Source organism: Mastomys coucha, unplaced genomic scaffold (assembly GCF_008632895.1).
Source record: "Mastomys coucha isolate ucsf_1 unplaced genomic scaffold, UCSF_Mcou_1 pScaffold18, whole genome shotgun sequence".
In the NCBI taxonomy this organism is placed as follows: Eukaryota; Metazoa; Chordata; class Mammalia; order Rodentia; family Muridae; genus Mastomys; species Mastomys coucha.
The window spans coordinates 46287143-46306771 of NW_022196900.1; the positions used below are offsets into that span (position 1 = coordinate 46287143).

At 43.5% G+C, this 19629-nt stretch overlaps 1 protein-coding gene and 1 pseudogene across 1 annotated transcript in view; one reads left to right on the forward strand and one right to left on the reverse strand.

Annotated features, from left to right (window-relative positions):
- Saxo1 (stabilizer of axonemal microtubules 1) overlaps positions 1-19629 on the reverse strand; it is a 107015-nt gene that overhangs the window by 44794 nt on the left and 42592 nt on the right. The window lies entirely within an intron of this gene.
- On the forward strand, positions 13102-18004 carry LOC116095218 (annotated as a pseudogene).

Here is a 19629-nt window from a genome sequence, read left to right on the forward strand (position 1 = left end):
TCCTGTGTGGGTAGATAATGCTGGTCCCAGCATACATGGGTTATTAAAAATCCTAGTGCCAGGCATAGGATACCTCCCTATGAGTTATTGGTCAAAGATGGTTGGTGTCTCAAAGGCTCCCAACATAGTTCAAACTACTGCCATTGCTCTCGGTTGCCCTCCATAACTAGATGGTGAGATCCTATTGCTGAGGACACACTTTGGTTGCAGAACCTAGAAAAATCAACATACAGCTGACCTGAAAACTTCTCCCTGCTGGCTAGTTTTGGTAGTGCTGGGAGGTGTTATGCAGTCTGCCAAGGCAGAAAAGACTTCAATAGTCTTACATAGCAGTAAATACTACAGTAGCAGCCTGCCAATCAAGATGTGCCCACTGGCTAAAGAGTGGCCTGACCACTAGGGAGATAACAAACTGCCTTATGATTGGATACGAGGCCTGTTCTATAGGAAAGAATTAGTGCTCAGTAGCATAACCTGATCAAAGCCCATAGCTTCCCTAGGGAAGTTATAAGCCCTAGAGAGAAGCCTACTACTGTTTTACAGGTCACCAAACTGCCTTCTAATTTGTTTATTTTCATACAAACAGATTTGTGCTGCTCTCAACCTTGGTCACAGAAACTCCATCTTGAAATGCACAGCAGTTAACACGGAGACTGATAGCTGGTCAAAGTGCTGAATACATGTGAGTGCTGAGTGCTTAGCCCTAAGAGAGATATCTAAATCACCCCACAGCTACCACCACCAACATGCTCAGGGGATATCACAGAAGAGGAGACAGACAGGAAGAGAGGAAAGAGGATGGAGAAGTAGGCTATGAGACATGTGGCTATATAATGCATGAAATCACTGACGATACGGTTCATAGACAAGATCTGCACAACACTAAGCCCATCAACATTCCAGCATGGATAGAGGAGGGACTCACCAAGGCCCCACCCCTAGCTAAGGAGTTATTGGCCATTTATAGATACTGGGGAAGAGAAAGTGGGTTTCTTCACAGGTCTGTTCATGTTCCAGTGGATGGCCCTTTACTTATGCAGATGCAGACAGCAATAACTGGATTCAGGCTATTGGAGAAGGAGGAGATGATGATGATTTTTCTGGTGACGCTGGAGAGGATGTACATCACTACAAGTGGGTCTCATACACACCAGTTCTCTCCTCCCTCTCTCTTTCTCTCTCTCTCTCTCTCTCTCTCCCTCTCTCTCTCCCTCTCTCTATGCTTGCCACTGAGGATGTGAGCTCCCGACTTGCTGCTCCAGCTGCCACACCTGCTGCTTGCTACTATGTCTCCCTGACAAGATGGACTCTTATCCCACAGGACTGACTGATAAGCCAAAATAAACTGGTTTTTTTTTTTTCTATAAGGTGACTTAGTCACAGTGCTTTGCCACTGCAATAGAAAAGTAACTAATCCAGACATGCAAATGATACTCCAACCTCCAACTAGCAGAGGCCACTACCTGGCTTGTGCCCAGTTAGAAGATTCTGATGTCACACCAGGTTTAAGGACAAAGAACACTTGATTTTTCAGCCATGTCTGTTGAGGGCACCAAATGAAAGGGGAGAGGGAAAAAACAAACAACCAAGAAATTCTGGCAGAGATGTCCACAGGCTGCTGAACATGAGAACCTGAAGGAAGAACAAGTTTGGAAGACATCTGGACTGACAACAGAGCCATAAAATACAGATGACGTTGCCAAGAAGGAAAAAGAATTAAAAACAAAACTTTATAGAGAATACCATGCTTAAGAATGAGAAAAAGAAACGTGTTGGACTCTGTAGCTTAGTTTTTTAAGAGAAGGGGAGAGAAGAGGACATGACGTTGGTAGGTGTAGAAGGCCTTGGGGATGGATGTGATCAAAAGACATTGTATATATGTAAATTTCACAAAGAACAGATATATATTTAAAAATAAAAATATCGAGCGGCAAAAGCAACAGAGTACAAGATAAAAAAAAAAAAATCACTGAGGAGGGTCACAAGAAATGTTGACTAATCCATGCTCATCACAGGATAGTAGTTTGTAAAGGAAATCAAGTCAGGCCATCCTGCAGGGAGAGAAGCTGATGAGCAGATAGGCATTCTTTGATGTACAAAAATAATCAAGGGGGTGAGATCATGGGGTGCAAAAAGCTACCAAGAAAAAGGAGGTGAATGAGGTTAGAGAGAGTCTGAAAAGAAAGGAGGCAAGCCAGATAGAAGGACCTAATCTTCAGTGGAAAATACAAATCAAATCAATCAAATCAGTAATTACCCCCAGGAGAGAAAGGAAGGCTGACAAGAGGTGCGCAGGCACTCTCAAGGGCGCTGGCAGTGGCTCTAATCTAGATAGGAGCTGAGGTTAGACATCTGAATTAGTCAAACTCAACAAACATGCCCGAGGGTGCACACACTTCAGCGCACAGTTTACTTCAAAGGGGAGAAGCAAGCAGCTGTTGTATTCCAGGTTTTGAAATTAGTGCCGAACTCCTCAAAGATTTACTGATCTCCACGATTTACTTGCAAATTCACAAAACAATAGATTGGTGGAGTGAAGAACAGGGTGAGCAGGATGTTGTCAATGTTGGGAGCCGTTCATTTTCAAATCCTTTTGATTTTGCTGTATGTTTGTAGTTTTTCATAGCACACTGGAGTTTTGGAAGAAGGAGCAAAAAAAAAATGTTTCTTTAATCCCTGGATTTTTAGATGTGATGGTGACTATGTATGAAACTGTTTTTAGCGATGCATGACGAGAGATGCAGTGGTGAAGTGACATGATGGGCTGGAATAGATAGATGGACCAAATGTGGTCAGACTCATCACTGCCTGCGCTTAAGAGCTGGACTTGGTGGGGGGACTGGCCCTCTGTTCTCTCTGCTTTGCAGGTTTAAATTCTTCCAAATTAAGAAAAAAATTAAAACAGAACCCTGAGAGGTTGAGCCTACACAAACAAGAGTGTATCTGCTTAAGCAAGTGCTTCCCCCGAGGCCAATAGGGCTTCGGTCCAACCACCTGGGACAAAACAGGCCCTTGATTTAAACTGATGATAAGTGCAGAGCCAACAGCCAGAGGAAGCCTGCTTCTCACACTCTGAAGGTGCCGTCAGCTGCACTAGGCTTGTTCCCACATGGTCTGTCAGTGTCCTCCGGCCAAAACGCAGCAAGCCTACATACTTGACTGGAGTTTTACTCTTTTTCCAAGAACCTCAGGACTTTGTAAAAACTGGGAAAACCCTACAGCTATGGTAAACACATCTTTTCAAGGTTCTCCTTCAGGCACCACAAATACCTACCCAGGCCTCTTTGACTCCCTATTTGAAAACAAAAGACTCTCCTAGACATGCCAACTCACCACTATGCAAGCTTGCCTTGAAGCCTGAGATTACTCTCATCAGAACATTAGTCCCATAACACTAAAAACTGTTGCTTATGGGACTGTAGAGATGACTCTGTGCTAAGGAGCACTTGCTGCTCTTCCAAAAGATTTGACTTTGGTATCTAGTACCCATGGAGGAGGCTCATAGCTACCTATAACTCCAGCTCCAAAGGATCCAGTACCCTCTTCTGGCTTTTGCAGACACTTGTGCTTAGGTGGCTCATACTCATAAATCTTAAAAAAGTGAATGTCTCCCAGACTAGGTTCCTACTAAATGGAAAGGTATCTTGTTTACTATTAAATAACCAGCTAAGCCAATAGCTGGAACACACAAATATTAATATTTTGAAACAACAATTTGTAAAACATTCACAGTTTCTACAGCTTTGCTTTGCCATTTTGTCTTGTTCTTTGTGCGATTCTGAGAGCTGGGCTCGGCATCAAAGCTTGACAGATACATGTATATACACTGCCACAGCCATCAATACCCCAGTTAAGAAGGCCAGGCCAAGAAGGTTAGTGTCATAATCAGTATTATAGAATAACCATCAAATCAACAAAACTAGAGTTTTTTTTTCTCCAAGACAGGGTTTCTCTGTGTAGCCCTGGCTGTCCTAGAACTCACTCTGTAGACCAGGCTGGCCTCGAACTCAGAAATCCACCTGCCTCTGCCTCCCAAGTGCTGGGATTAAAGGCATGCGCCACCACCGCCCGGCCTGACTGTCTAGCTGACTTCTATACCCCTTTCATCCTATCCAGTGCCATTCTGAGGAATGTTCAGGGGATTTCTCGGAATATGATACTTTCCTGCATGAGCACTAACCATGGAGTTGGGGATATGTGGTCTCTGCCTAAGTTACCACATGAATGGGACCTGATGATTGGGGACTTACTTGAAAAGCAGGGAGAGCAAACAGTTGAATAAATGCCACCATCCATAAAACCCCAGATGTTTGGCTTGCTGTATCAACATGTTAAATGTCTCATATAATTAATTCAGGTAAAAAGATAACCATTGCGCTAAACACCATGTTAATCTCTGGCAACCACTCTGCATGCATTTGCTTGATAATTTCTCCCACCCCATAGGCCCTTTTCCTCATCTTGATTAAAGAACAAAGCACTGTATTTCTGGAGCCCTCTGGGGCTACACAAGGACTGGCTAGGATCACCCAGCACTGTCAGCATAGAGATCAGATGACCCCAAGCAGGAGTTCATGAGATTTCTCCTCCTCCCCTGGTTCGTGAGTCTAGGGAGATAACTGAACGTTCTGGGTGAGTTTATAAATCAGTACTGGCCGGAGGCTGCCTTCACTATTGGTGCTGTCCCCAACAGACGAGCATCTAAGCTCTGTGGAGATACAACCTTCCTTTTTTGCTTGTAGTTTCAAAGCCGAACCAGCAGCAACTTGAGCAGAGCCCAAAAGCCCTGAAAAGTGCCACTTCAAGGGCAGCTGCCACCATCTTCTCCTGAAAAGGGTGTAGGAGTCTGTGCATCCCTCTGTCTCAGGGTCTGGACATCCCTCTCTGGAGTACCATCTTGATTATGATACACTATATAGTCACTGGGAGACCTGGGACTCTGTGAGTGCCTTCAAAATTACTGATCGTGGTGCTAGAGAGATGGCCCAGCTGTTAAGAACGTTGCTGCTCTTACACAGGAACTGGCTTAGGTTTCTATCTCTCTACCATATGTTACTGGCTGCTACAGGAGGATATCCAGTGCCCTGATCTGGCTTCCTTGGTCATCAGACACACATGCATGTGTAATGCAGGCAGAACATTAAATAAAACATAAAATAAAATAAATCTAAGTTATTGATTTCAAGCAGGTTAGCAGACATTCCATAGTATCTGTTGGCTGACAGACATACCCAATGGTGGTACCTTCATAACCACCATGTCAGATGTTCATATTCTTAATACCTTTCCATCTCTAAACATGGGTCCTGTCTCATGCTGTAGGCTACAGAGAGAAATGGTTTTCTCCATACACCCCCTAGCCTAGTTTGATCCATAGCTCTTCTACACAGCAAGTGCCTTTTCTCTGACCAGCCATGAGAGAGAGAGAGAGAGAGAGAGAGAGAGAGAGAGAGAGAGAACACCTGCCTAGCAGCAAGTGGCAAACCCAGGCAGGCATGCAGAAAGTTCCCAGTCAACCAACCAGTGGCTAACTCCAACAGTGGAGATTTCTTTTAAATGGTTTCTTTTCTTTTCAGATTTATTTATTCATTTTATGTATATGAGAACATCATTGCTCTCTTCAGACACACCAGAAGAGGGCATCAGATCCCATTACAAATGGTTGTGAGCCACCATGTGGTTGCTGGGAATTGAACTCAGAACCTCTAGAAGAGCATTCAGTGCTCTTAACTGCTGAGCCATCTCTCCAACCCAACAGTGGAGATTTCTATACTGCTCATAAGCCAATGGTTACTATCATAAACTTAACAGTCCCCAGACTCCAGTGCTGTTCGCTTCACTTCTTGAAACCTTCACAGTATCTATTGATGCCCATATTTCCACAGCTGCCGTAGCTGCCATCAAAGAGTACTTAGCATCATTTTCCTCTCTACCTCCGTAAAGAGTTTCAAAAATTGAGCCAAATCTCCCATAATGTCATTAAACTGAAAGAAAAATAATTTAACAATGAATGGAATGATTTTAGGAAAATAGTCTTATTTCACTAAATTTATTCCTTTGAGTAAAATAAATACTTTTAAAGAAGCATTTGCTTCTTAGGGATTAAAGTCACTGTTATAAGACACCCCTTACCACCACCCCCCAAAGAGTAGAAGACGGGACTTCAAGTTTAATTATTACCACAGCTGAACAGATGGGACGAGATTACTTCCCTGTGCTATGTAGTCATAATTCAGTATGTCAAAATGGTCTCTGACTTTATTAAAGATTTTTTTCTGTCTCTCCCAAATATTTTGCCTAAAGGAAATCTTTTTAAGTTACTCCTTTCTAATGGCAACTTCTCAATATATTACCTCTGGAAATAAATGTTTACCAGAGATATAAGCTCCACTCATTCATTAAAAGACAGCATTATAAAATATAGAGGCAACCTACTGTCTTATCTACAGATATCCTGCTTTATGCTAACTGACCAATCACCAAAAAAAAAGAACCATGTTCTGCTTTGCTTCACATCCATACAGGATTTTGGCCTAAGGAAATTACACACACACACACACACACACACACACACACACACACACACACGTGTGTACACTACTACACACTACTACAAAGGCAGTGCCCCTGAAAAGCTAGTTTCTGTTTGTCTATGTGTCTTCTTAGTTTCAGTTGGCTCAGTGTTCTACAGTATCCCTTTTCAACAATTACAGTACAACAGTAAAAACAGTTACAGTAATGTGCAGCCTTATGGAGACCATGGAGAATGCACAGCAAGGAGCCAGTGCTTTAGAATGGCCGACTCCTCTCTAACAGTATTCAGTCTCATGCATTCTTAAAAGGAATCATTATCCTATGACTTTCCCCTAACTCTTACCATGACAGCTACATACATGTATGATGTTGACCAAATAAATGTCTTACTTGGTTAGTGTCATTTAGAGAATAGATTTTGTTAGGTAATCACTTAAATTACATCCCATTCCCATTTTTCTTGCCTGTTTTAACTCTTTAAAATTAAAATTTAATTTTATTTAATTGGGTATTATACACACACACACACACACCATCATCATCATCATCATTGTCTTAGTCAGGGTTTCTGTTCCTGTAGAAACATCTTGAACAAGAAGCAAGTTGGGGAGGAAAGGGCTTGTTTAGCTTACTTCCACATTGCTGTTGATCACCAAAGGAAATCAAGACTGGAACTCAAGCAGGTCAGGAAACAGGAGTTGATGCAGAGGCCATGGAGGGATGATCCTTACTGGCTTGCTTCCCCTGGCTTGCTCAGTCTGCTCTCTTATAGAACCCAAGACTTCCAGCCCAGGAATGGCACCACCCACAAGGGGCCCTACCCCCTTGATCACTAATTGAGAAAATGTCCCACAGCTGGATCTCATGGAGGCACTTCCCCAACTGAATCTCCCTTCTCTGTGATATCTCCAGCCTGTGTCAAGTTGACACACAAAACCAGCCAGTACAATCATCATCATCAATATCTCACAAATGAATCAGTCAAAAGCTCAAGCTGTGCTTTGCTCTTTCAATCATCATTACCTTTCTTCTTAAAGACCCCATCAAGTGCCTTGTGCTATACATACAAGAAGCCAAGCTAAATCACCTGTCGAATGACTCTAGATCAGAGTTCCATTCATCCCATATGACAGATCAAACACACCTGTTTATAGACTCTTTCCACTGTGAACTTTCAAAACTATTTGCTCTTGAAAAAAATTAAAACTCCAAATACAGTCAATATTTTGGGCTAACCTGTAGTATATCTTTATATTTTATAATTCCTATATATCATCCCATAGATTGAATAATGGAAACTAATTTTACAAGTTTGTTCACTTTTCATTCATTTTCACATTCATTCTTTCATACAATATCCAAGATGTTCCTATTATAGGCCATGTACTGTGTTGAGTGCTAGGGCGCTAGAACCAAATAGTAATAATAATAATAACCACTCCTATAGGGAGTAGAGACATAGCTCAGCTAGTAAAGTGCTTACTGGTATGGTGATGGACAACTGTAATTCCAGCACTCAGAAGATGGAGTGAAGAGGATCATCTGTTTAAGGTTATAGTCAGCTACATAGGAAATTCAAAGCCACCCTGGGTTGTATGAGCTCTTGCCTCAAAAATAAATAAATAAGTAAGTGAAAAATAAATAAATAAAAATATTTATCACTTCCCATCTCCTCATCTTGGCACTGGGGACCCAATATTCAAAAGATCTTAGCAGTAGTGTACCTCCATTGAGTCAATAGAGTAAGCAGTAAGTGGTTGAAGGTACACTGTTGGAAGACAGGCATGTCAGAAGGACTAGCTACATCAAATTAATAAGTTAATATATGAAAAATAAAAGAATTTTATTTCTCACTCTAAAAAGGTATTTCTATCCATGAGATGACGAGGCTCTGAAGTACTGGGTAGGAATTAAATATTAGTAGGAATCGAGTAGATTTTAATACACACATACTCTGATAAAGAAGTAGATACGGGAGGAACCTGCCCACCTGGAACCCTCAGGACACAGGAACCGAGGGGCAGCTTAGAACGGGAGCCTTCTGGTTTGCCTGTTGTAGATCCTCTGTCTCAAGGCTCCATACCCAAAAAGCACAGGGAGGGCTGTAGTCTCCCAGGAGTGCAGACTAGCCTGTGAATGCAGGTAGGACCACCACTGTCACTCAGAGGTACCACCCAGAACCCTCAGGACACTGGAACGAAGGGGCAATCTGGAACGGAAGCCTTCTAGTCTCATCTTCGACCAGAGCTGATCCTGTGCCACAGAGCTACATATACAAATACCACCAGGAGATAGCTAGTCTCCCAGGAGCACCTGTGAACACAGGTAAGACCACCATTTCTCTTCAAATTCCTGACCCAAGAGGGACACTTATATAGCCATCAGGACACAGGAACCAAGGGTTAGCTGGGGATAGGATCCTTCTGGTCTCTGTCTGCACCGCAGAGCTGACCCTGTACTACAGCTCTCCATACCCAAATTCCTCTGGATAGAACTGGTCTCCCAGGAGTACTGACATACAGGCTTGCAGGAGAGACAAGTCAAAGTCAGAGACAGCAAGTCCAGCTAACACCAGAGATAACCAGATGGCAAAAGGCAAGCCTAAGAACATAAGCAACAGAAACCAAGACTACTTGGCACATCAGAACCCAGTTCTCCCACCACAGTGAACCCTGCTTACCCCAACACACCAGAAAAGCGAGACTCTGGTTTAAAATCACATCTCATGATGATGATAGAGGAATTTAAGAAGGACATAAATTAAAGAAATACAGGAGAACACAGGTAAACGGGTAGAAGACCTTAAAGAGGAAACAAAAATCCCTTAAAGAATTATAAGAAAACACAACCAAACAGATGAAGGAACTTAACAAAACCATCCAGGATCTAAAAATGGAAATAGAAACAATAAAGAAATCACAAAGAAAGACAACTCTGGAGATAGAACACCTAGGAAAGAGACCAGGAGTCATAGATGCAAGTATCACCAACAGAATACAAAAGATAGAAGAGAGAATCTCAGGGGCAGAAGATACCATAGAAAACATTGACACAACAATCAAAGAAAATGCAAAAAGCTCCTAACCCAAAATATCCAGGAGATCCAGGATACAATGAGAAGACAAAACCTAAGAATAATAGGTATAGAAGAGAGTGAAGATTCCCAACTTGAAGGACCTAGAAGAAAACTTCCCTAACCTAAAGAAAGAGATGCCCATGAACATACAAGAAGCCTACAGAACTCCAAATAGACTGGACCAGAAAAGAAATTCCTCCCGTCACATAACAATCAAAACACCAAATGCACAAAAACAAAGAAAGTATATTAAAAGCAGTAAGGGGAAAAGGTCAAGTAACATACAAAGGCAGACCTATCAGAGTTACACCAGACTTCTCACCAGAGACTATGAAAACTAGAAGATCCTGGGCAGATGCCATACAGACCCTAAGAGAATACAAATGCCAATCCAGGCTACTATACCCAGCCAAACTCTCAATTACCATAGATGGAGAAACCAAGATATTCCATAACAAAACCAAACTTATACAATATCTTTCCACAAATCCAACCCTACAAAGAATAATAGATGGAAAACACCAACATAAGGAGGGAAACTGCACCCTAGATAAAGCAAGAAAGTAATCTTCTTTCAACAAACACAATAGATTATAACCACACAAACAAAAATAACATCAATAATAACAGGGAGCAATGATCACTATTCCTTAATATATCTTAACATCAATGGACTCAATTCCCCAATAAAAAGACATAGACTAACAGACTGGATATGTAAACAGGACCCAACATTTTGCTGCATACAGGAAATTCACCTCAGTGTCAAAGAAAACACTACCTCAGAGTAAAGAGCTGGAAAACAATTTTCCAAGCAAATGGTCCCAAGAAACAAGTGGCAGTAGCCATTCTAATTATCAGATAAAATTGACTTTCAATCAAAAGTCACCAAAAAAGATGAGGAAGGACACTTCATACTCATCAAAGGTAAAATCTACCAAGAAGAACTCTCAATTCTGAACATCTATGCTCCAAATACAAGGGCACCCAGAATTCTCAACTGAGAAATACTGAATAGCTGAGAAGCACCTAAAGAAATGTTCTGTTCTGGCAGCATGTGTATAGTAGAGGACTGCAAAGTCAATCATCAATGGGAGGAGAGGCCCTTGGCCCTGTGAAGATTCTGTGCCCCAGTGTAGGGGAATGCCAGGGCCAATAAGTGGGAGAGGGTAGGGTGGCAAGCATGGGGAGAGGAGAAGCAACAGGGGTTTGTTCTTGTTGTTTTTGTTTGTTTGTTTGTTTGTTTGTTTGTTGGAGGGGAAACTGGGAAAGGAGAAATCATATGATGTATAAATAAAGAAAATATGTAATAAAAATTAATTAATTAATTAAAAAAAGAAATGTTCTATGTTCATTAAAGACAATGCACCTAACCCTCAAGAGATTGGAGGCTTCAGCGAGTTTAGAGGTCAGGTTGGGTAGAGGGTGAGGGCATCCGTGTGGAGATAGGGAGTGGGGAGGACATGTGGGATGTGGAGCACTCGGAGGTTTGATTGGGGGAAGGGAATGGAATATGGAGTGTAAAAAATAAATTAATTAAAAAAAAAGAAATGTTCAACATACTTAGTCATCAGGGAAATACAAATCAAAACAACCCTAGATTCCTTACACTAGTCAGAATAGCTAAGATCAGAAACTCAGGTGACAGCAGATGCTGGCAAGGATGTGGAGAGAGAGGAACACTCCTCCATTGCTAGTAGGATTGCAAGCTGGTACAACCACTCTGGAAATCAGTTTGGGAGTTCCTCAGAAAACTTGACATAGTACTACCTGAGAACCCAGCAATACCACTCCTGGGTATATACCCAGAAGATGCTCCAACATGTAATAAGGATACATGCTCCACTATGTGCATAGCAGCTTTATTTATAATAACCAGAAGCTGGAAAGAACCCAGATGTCCCTCAACAGAGGAATGGATACAGAAAATGTGGTATAGTTACACAATAGAGTACTACTCAGCTATTAAAAACAATAAATTTATGAAATTCTTAGGCAAATGGATGGAACTAGAAAATATCATCTTGAATGAAGTAACCCAATCACAAAAGAACACACATGGTATGCACTCACTGATAAGTGGATATTAGCCCAGAAGCTTGGAATACCCAAGATACAAATCACAGACCACATGAAGCTCAAGAAGAAGGAAGACCAAAGTGAGGATACTTCAATCCTTCTTAGAAGGGGGAACAAAATACCCATTGGAGACAAAGTGTAGAGCAAAACCTGAAGGAAAGGCCATCCAGAGACTGCCCCACCTAGGGATCTATCCCATATACAGTGACCAAACCCAGACACTAATGTGGATGCCAACAAGTGCTTGCTAACAGGAGTCTGATATAGCTGTCTCCTGAGGAGCTCTACCAGTGCCTGACAAATACAGAGGTGGATGCTCTTAGCCAACCATTGGACTAAGCGCAGGGTCCCCAATGGAAGAACTAGAGAAAGAGCCCAAGGAGCTGAAGGGCTTTGCAGCCCCATCAGAGGAACAACAATATGAACTAACCAGTACCCCCAGAGCTCCCAGGGACTAAACCACCAACCAAAGAGTACACATGGTAGAATTCATGTCTCCAGCTGCATATGTAGCAGAGGATGGCCTACTCGATCATCAATGGGAGAAGAGGCCCTTGGTCCTGCGAAGGCTCTATGCCCCAATATAGGAGAATGCCAGGAAGCAGGAGTGGGTGGGTAGTGAGCAGGGGGAAGAGGAATGGGATAGGGGTTTTCACAGGGGAAACCAGGAAAGGGGATATAACATTTGTAATGTAAATAAAGAAAATATCTAGTAAAAAAAAAAAAGGTAGTTACAAAAATAATTCTTTTCCACATAACTTATATATGTGCAGGTATGTTTATGCATATGGCGTGGTTTAGGATGAAAGTAAACTCCAAAAATCTCATGTGTTGCAGTCATGGTCCCAGCTGGTAGATCTAACTTCTGACAGCTCTATTGATTTGATCATAATTTGACATATTGGGAGGTGGCAGAAAATAGGAGGTAGGACCTAGTCAGAAGACTTGACTTTAAATGTTAGACTTGTCTCCAAACCCTTCCCCAACCCTCTCTTTCTCTATGATGTGTGTGTGTGCGCGAGTGTGTGTGCACGTGTGCATGTGTGTGCATCCCACATGCCATGAAGTAATCAGCCATCTCTGCCATGTTTCCACCATCATGAAGCTCTGCCTTGCCCAGAGCAATGGAGCCAGTCACCCATGATCTCAAACTAAGAACAATAACAAACAAAATGCACCCCCGCCTCCTGCAGCCCAGAGCCTGTAGGAGGCCGCAGAGAGGAGGTTGGAGAGGCAGGGGTTGTGTTAGGGGCTCCCTAGAGGAAGAGGACCCTGGATGCGGGATCTTGGGGCAACACACAGATGGAGCCAGCCATTAAGCAGTCCTACTTCTGTGCCAGGCACTAAACTGGGCACTTGACAAGCATCACCTCTTAATCCTCAGAGCATTGCAGGGAGGGTCCCACTCCTGGGCCATGAATGAACTGAAGGACTGCCCACCGCAGTTTCATGACTTCAAGTCTGTAGACTGCCTGAAGATCTGTCCCCGCTACACGGCAGTGCTGGCCCGTTCCAAGGATGATTGCTTTGGTATTGAGGAGCTGAATACCCTGCAGCTGGAACTTGAGACCCTCCTGTTCTCTGCAAGCTGACGACTGCGTGTCCTGGAAGCTGAAACCCAGATCCTTACTGACTGGCAGGATAAGAAAGGTGACCGGCGATTCCTGAAGCTAGGTTGAGACCATGAGCTTGGTGCTCCCCACAAATATGGGAAGCCCAAGAAGCAGAAACTAGAAGGGAAGACAGACCCGGCCCAGGACGACCCAAATCCAAAAACGTTCAACCCAAGATCCAGGAATATGAATTTACTGATGACCCAACCAGTGTGCCTCAGATCCCCAAGAATGATGCTCCCAACAGGTTCTGGACCTTTGTGGAGCCCTATTGTGCCGACATCACCAGTGAGGAGGTACGAACATTAGAGGAGCTCCTGGAGCCCCCAGAAAATGAAGCTGAACATTGTAAGATTCCACCACCACCACCCCCAGGGAAACACTACTCGCAACGCTGGGCCCAGGAGGATCAGCTAGAGGAGCAGAAAGACAGGGCTCAGGCAGCAGCTGTGGCTGACAAGAAGAAAGGCCTCATAGGACCGCTGGCGGAACTGGACACAAAAGATGTGGATGTCCTGCTGAAGAAGTCTGAGGCCCAGCATAAACAGCAAGAAGACGGGTGTCCCTTTGATGCCCCGACACAGCACCTGCTGCAGGCTCTAGTGGAGGAAAATATTATTTTCTTCCTATGGAGGACTCTCCAATTCCTGACATGTCTGGGAACCAGGTTGACAAAGGAGGAGGTGAGCTGGCAGGAGTTAAGGCAGTGAGTCTGCATGGCAGACAATGAGCTCATGGATGCCTTCAGTAAGATCATGGCTGCCCGGCGGAAGAAGTGCACCGCCACAAAGAAGGAAAAGGACCAGGCCTGGAAGACCTGAAGGAGCCGGAAAGCATCCTGAAGCTTCTAGATGGGTAGCCTTACCTGCTGCTGGCTATTTCCCTGGCCTGGCAGGAGTCCACTTCCTTTGAAGCCTTGGCCAGAGGCTGCCTATCAAATGACAACAGTCTCTCAGGCCACTAAGCTGAGCTTTGTGCAGCCAGTATGCAAGGCCTTACTGCGATTTCCTGGACCTAGCCTGATGCCCCAGATGAGCGGGCTTGTTCCTCATCCCCTTTCCCTCTTACCATCTCCACACCTCTCCCTCAGGGACTTCTTCCTTGAGGTTTTGTAAAGTACAAACTTAAGAATAAAGTGACTGCTGTGTTTAAAAAAAAAAACAAACAAGCAAGCAAACAAACAAACAAAACAATCCTTTTCAGTTTGATTTTTGAGGGTTAAAATATAGAGAAGTAATGAACATAACAAACAAGCATTGGTTTTGTTTCTAAATATCACCCTTCTCTTATAGGAATCAAACATGCTAGAAGGGCCATTAACCTTAGGATTAGGGCAGTGAACATGCAAGATGAACCTTGGAATAACTTATGTCAGAAAGTTAAAAACCACACAATGAATAATGAACATGTGTCAGAAGAACATGGGAGAAGCTCAAACAGAGAAAAGGGTTTAATAGTAAAACAAATAATGGTGGTGACAAAAACAGAACAAAACAGACCCATGTGTCCACGTGGAAATAAATACACACATGCATAAATGAGAGGAAAGGGGCTTTCTCATAACAAAATGCCAACCAGTAAGTGTAAAAGAAATGATAGGAATAGATTATCACTGGTGTTACACTCATGTGACCATGGGTAAGTGCTAAAGCGGACAGTAAAAAATGTTAATAGAATATTAAAGATGTCTTCACAGTAATCAAATACGAGGGGGAAATGAGGCTCTTACTGGGGAGAAATCTGGCAGACTCCAACCCCAGATAGCCAAGGTTAGCGTCTCCAGTGATAAGTAAGTCACCATCATGCACCTCTTGACTTGATGCCTCAGAACTCAGCAGCATCTCTGCAGACTCCTCTCCAGAAGGGATGGCTAAGTCTGAGAATGATGACAAGGAAAGATTGGTTGGACCTTGTGGAAGATTATCCTGCAGAAAGGTCTGACAATCCATGACAAAAGATGAGAGAGAGATTCCAGTTAAAGATGCTGACAAGATATAATAACTAATGCAACCCATGCCAAGATAGATACATCTTGGCCCAGAATAGAAAAAAAAACAAAACAGTGAATTAGAACCATGCCATTAGAACAAAATCTGTGGAATCTGTGATGAGCACTGCATAGCTATACTGATTCCTACCAGGCAGGGTTGGTGATGACAATGTAGAGAGAGGGCTTTGTTTTAAAAGTATTAAGAATTAAGTTACCATGTTTTAGATGTTTAAGAAATAGGTGCCCTCTGGCCCTGGGGTCATGAGAGTGGGAGAGTTGGCCCTGCCCCTCACCAGTGGCAGCACTTGGGAGAGTGTACCCTGCACCTCATCTGGGCAGCACAATAGAGCTGGCCCTGTCTCATGTCTGCTAGAGATTCCCTCTTCCCCTACCTCATCCCTCACCATCTATGAGGACAGCTGGCCCTGGGTCATGAGAGTGGGAGAACTGGCCATGTACCTCATCAGCTGCAGCACTCAGGAGAGCAGGGCAGGAGAGCAGAAGAGCAGGTGGGCCGACAAGCTCAGACACCTCTCAGGCCCAGATCCAGGGCTTTGAGTTGGACCCCAAAATCTATCCCATCAATGAACTGCTGGAGTACAAGAAGGGGCCAATCCTACAGATCCAAAGCTGCAGGATCTCCACGACACAGGGCATCAACAGGATATCAGAGAGAAATCCCAGTGAGGATTCAGTATTGATAGTGCAACAGAAGCCAGAGGCCTGGTACCAGACCAATGACTCATTGCAATGAACATTTGCAAGCTAAAAAATGTGAACAAAGGGGTATACCATGGGACATACTGTGACCCACTACAGCTTCCAAAATGAAGTGTTTTTTTTTTCTCTGTTGGGGGGATAGGTTGAGAAGGTGGAGGGCAGTTACAAGAAGAGAAGATGAGTGGGATCAGGGTACATGATGTAAAATTCACAAAGACCCAATAAAGTTTAAAAAAAAATAGAAAGGCAAGAAATAGGTCATTATGCCAGGAAAATGTATGTAATATGTATGTGTGGAGAGACAGGAGGTGACCAGGCAATGAAATATAAAAGAAACTGAAAGTTGTACAGCTACAATGTTTCATATTAACAACTTAGTAGATTGAAAGTTTTGATGTATAATAAAAAGGAAGCCACTGGCCTTGGAGTTACACTGATGAGTTTAAATTCTAACTCAATCATTCATTGACCTACGACACTAAGGAAATAATCTAAGTCTCCCTTTGCAACACTTTTTTACCACCTCACAGAACTGGTGTGAAAATAAACAAGCCATGATAAAATTACCATGTGGATGTGTACTATGTGCCAAGAGTTTACCATAAACCTCCGAACTCTACTCCACTGGGGCTTACCTGATGGGTGGGTGTGTACAGGGTGTGTGTGTGTGTGTACACACAGAAAGATGGAGTATAACTCAATGTACAAGTCAAAGAAAGTGATGTGAGGGGTGTGGCTTGGGGAGTGTGGCTGAGGGGTGTGGCTGAAGGTTTCAATAACAGTTCTCAAATCAGGTGTTAGAGGATAGAACAGTACTGGAGAAGCAAGAGGCAAAAGACATTTTGGAAGAGCTAGGCAGATGCAAAGTCACGTTGGTGTGACAGACAGTACAGGTAAGAGGGAGCACTACAGGGCTGATGAATGGTTCTGGACAAGTAAACACAATCCAGACCAAGAAAAATCTACTATGTCAGGCTTGGAAGTGTAGGTGGCATCCTCTGCCTAGGATGATGGGGAACACCTGTTATGACTCTCTCAGTAACCATAGACTTCTTTGCACCCCAGACAGCTGCCACCACTCACGTGGAACAGGCACAGGAAATGGAATCCTCTCGCCTCCTGACTAAAGTGATTGGAGGTTTTAGAGGGCTTATGATGAGTAGCTACGGTGACTTTCCCTTTAACACAGCAAACTTTAGTCTACTTTCTGTTGATCCAGGAATGGACCGCTTTGTTGAGTTTGAAGGGCAGCTAAGTTCTGAAGTATAGTAAAAGAAATACAAGGTGGAATGGAGTTTATCACGTCCCAGAACTCAGTTTCCCTGAATGAAAAAGGAGAGCTGACAATATTTGCTAAATATTTGCTGACAATATTTAGCAATATTTGCTAAAATAGTAAGGCTAACTCTGAAGTCAGAGTAGTAAGAAAATCTGGGAGAGATCTTGCGACAAGCACAGAAAAGTCACAGCTAAAACCTTCTTCGTGCAGGGCCATGAGGGTAGCAATTCATATCACAGCCAGAAACTCGGTTATAGGACTGAGAAAAGCGAAAACACATTGTAAGCGAGGCCTGGGGAGTGCACGGCATCCTGCTTTAAGACGCTGGCTGTTTTTGAAATAAAACTTTAAAACGTGCCGTAAAGACAACTATTCCACTGGGGAAAGAGTAGCCTAAAGTGTCTTTGATTGTAACGATAGGAAAGACTTTCATCTTTCTCTTTACGAGGTTAAGTGTAACCCTCCCCCAGCTCAGAGAGGCTTTTCTGAACCTTGTGGTTGAAATCTTACACTGTATGATAAACCTTCCTTCTTCAGCAGGAGCATTCCGAAAGACTGAACTGGTAGCAAATGAGCGAAAGCCCGTAAGAAGAAATGCCCTTTGCTGGAGTGTATTCGCCAAGTATGCACACAGCCTGCTGCCCTCCGACTGCACCGAGTCCTCAACCAAGGTCAGCCAAGTCCTCACCAAGCCCCAAACCAAGACAAAGTGAGGACATAGCACAAGGCTTGACATGGGGGGAGGGAGGCCATCTGTCGCTCATGGCTATCCTATCATCTTAGCATCTTAGCTTTTGTCTTCTGTGCTACGACTGTTGGATCTGCTCCTGTACCACCACCATCAGAGATGCAGCAAGGATGAGGACCATTTTGAAGCTCTGTACACACATATGATGTCTCCAGCTGCACGATTCCCAACTAACCTCATTCCCACAGAGCGCGCAAAGAGGACGGAGCAAAGAGGACCCATCTATCTATCTGCCTTCTCACTGCAGAAGACCAAGTAGCTACACATTCTGCCTGAAGAGTGGCCTGCTGGGTACAGTGTCCCTGGCTACCTGAGCTCAGGCTCTGCTTGCAGGATCAGTCACCCTCTTCTGTCTTACAAAGCATCCCACAGGTTACTGAGGGCCATCGTGCAGCATGAATGTTGTTGGTACTCCAATTGTTTTCATCTGCAGCTGCATACACAGATGCCCCCACTTTTCTCATTGGACCCTGAGTCACGACTAAGAAGACTGGTGCACATGACTGCATTCTCAGCCTCCCTGAGCATCTGGTACTATTCTAGATGCTCACAGCCTCCATCCATAGCCCATGCAATGGCTTAAACATGCATCGTTTGCAGAAGGAGAACCAAAGTCCTGTGAGAGAAGTAATTTGTACAAGAGTCAAGAACTGATGCCATATTGGGCCTACACCAAAACATTTCTTTGTGTCCGTCTCTTCTTGTGCCCACTTCCTCACAGAACAGAGAACTCTCGTTCCTAAGAAGCAAAGACTCCTAGGACTGAGCACACCCCAGTTTTGCTTTGCATTCTTCACAAATAAAGAAAAAAATTAAGAATATTATTTATTTAAACCTGTTCTAGATAACTCATCAAAGGCACTTTTGGTCCCCAGAGATAGGACTCATCGGGTAAAGGGGCTTGCCATGCAAGCCAGATGGCTTCAGTTTAGTCCCTGGAATCCAAGCAAAGGTGAAAGGAAAGAACTGAGTCTACAAAATTGTCTTCTAACTACCATATGTTCACCAGGGAAAGGGTATGCCCACATACATTATACGTGTGTGTGTGTGTATGTGTGTGTGTGTATTGTATATGTATACATATACAAAATATTTAGAGGTACTTTGGGGAGATTGTTTTATTTTCAGCACTGGTTACTTTGTGTACCCATGCATGTATGTGGATGCAATGACATGTGTGGAAACTAGCTCTCTCCCTCTGTTAGGTGGGTCCCAGGATTGAACTTAGTGATAATCACCCAAGCCACCTCACTAGCCCAAAAGGACTTTTGAATGCCAACCACTCAACTGTACTCAACAAAAATAGTTTCAAGACACTAGGCTAGACATCAGGGAAAGAACAAGGCAGGAAACTCTTGCCCTCATGGCTCTCCCACTTGTGGATCAGGTTACTAGAGAAATTGTTTAGTGTACGAGTAAAGGGAGAAGAAAGTTAGGGGGTTTGTTTGAGGGTAAGTCACATGATACGTTCAGAGCTTACAGGGAATAGCCTGGATGAGTGGGTATCTGCATGAACAAGAGAGAACAAAGGTGATGGGGGCAACCTGGGCAAAGATTTGAGGAGAGAAAGGCTCAGCCCCTCATCTCATC